We start from the raw sequence: 1,381 nt of genomic DNA on the forward strand, positions 1-1,381 counted from the left end.
ACCTCTGGGGAGGGGAGAGGGACTGGAGATTTGAGTCCAATGGCCAATGATTTAATCATGACTATCTAAGGAAGCCTCCATGGTGATTGTTCACCTGCAGTGGTGTGGACTTTTAACATTTTGTCCACTCTTCAGTGAACCAGAGTCAAAATATTCATTGAGCATTACTATTATTTGCTGATTTTTTATGGTAATATTCTATCCTTATGACACTATTGCAACCAAATTGGCTTTACCAGCTTGGCTTTAGTAGGTAAAGAAGACAATGGATTACCATCTTTATTGCTGTAAGGTGTTCAGCATTATATGCTAGGAGACTCTAGTTTAATTGTTTCAGGTGGAAAAGTATTCTCTGAGTTTCCACTTTGAATGTGTTTGGACTAAACAAACAATAAACTACTGATGTCTGGAGGGGGGTTAAAAAAAAAACAACAAAGGACTGAGTTCAGAGCTTCCAGGTTGGTAAACCCGAATACATCCACGTGCCACCGTGTCATGCCCCGGACTCCACGGGGACAGAAGCCTCTGTGTTTGGGGCCTCACCCCAAGTATCTCTTCATCTGGCTGTTGATTCCTATTCTTTAATATCCTTCGTAATCTAGTGAGGAAATGGGTTTCCTGAGTTCTGTGAGCCACCCTAGCAAATTAATCGAACCCAAGGAAGGGGTTTTGGGAACCTCTGACTTATAGCCAGTCAGTCAGAAGCACAGGTAACAACTTGGACTCGAGACTGACATCGAAAGTAGAGGGCGATCATGTGGGACTGAGCCCTCAACCTGAGGAATCCGATGCTATCTCCGGGTAGGTAGTGTGAAACCTGAGTTAAATTACAGGACACCCAGCTTGTGTAGGAGACTTGCTTGAATGTGTGGGGGGAAAGCCCACACATCGGAATTGCGTATAGGATAGTAAAAGCTAAAACTGGCAGAAGTAAATGGAGAAGTGGACAGATCCACTATCACAACTGGAGATTTTAACACATCTCACTGAGTGATAGCTCAAACAGGCACATGAAAATTCAGTTAGATGCATTACATTTAAACAATGTTAGTAACAAGTGCTCACTTCAGTAGCACATATACTAAAATTGGAACAATACGGAGAAGATTAGCATGGCCCCCGTGCAAGGACGACACGCAAGTTTGTGAAGCATTCCGCATTTAAAAAATAAATGTTACTAACAAATGTATTCACTTAATTGACATGGAACAATGCACATAATAACTACACATGGAACATTGCAGAGTAAGTCACATGTTGGGCCATACAGGAAAACTTGAGGAACTCCCATGAACATAATACAATCTAGCCTGAAGAGTTGGGTGACGATTCAAAGGTAATGTTGGGTTCTCTGTCCCTCTCCTACCTTTACATGATTCCC

At 42.2% G+C, this 1,381-nt stretch overlaps 1 non-coding gene across 1 annotated transcript; it reads left to right on the forward strand.

Annotated features, from left to right (window-relative positions):
- The first annotated feature begins 1,057 nt into the window (after positions 1 to 1,057).
- LOC125281697 (U6 spliceosomal RNA) lies at positions 1,058 to 1,164 on the forward strand. Its single transcript, XR_007188848.1, has one exon. It is a non-coding gene; the product is annotated as a U6 spliceosomal RNA (small nuclear RNA).
- The last annotated feature ends 217 nt before the right edge of the window (positions 1,165 to 1,381 follow it).

This window comes from Ursus arctos, chromosome X (genome assembly GCF_023065955.2).
Source record: "Ursus arctos isolate Adak ecotype North America chromosome X, UrsArc2.0, whole genome shotgun sequence".
NCBI classification, from domain to species: Eukaryota; Metazoa; Chordata; class Mammalia; order Carnivora; family Ursidae; genus Ursus; species Ursus arctos.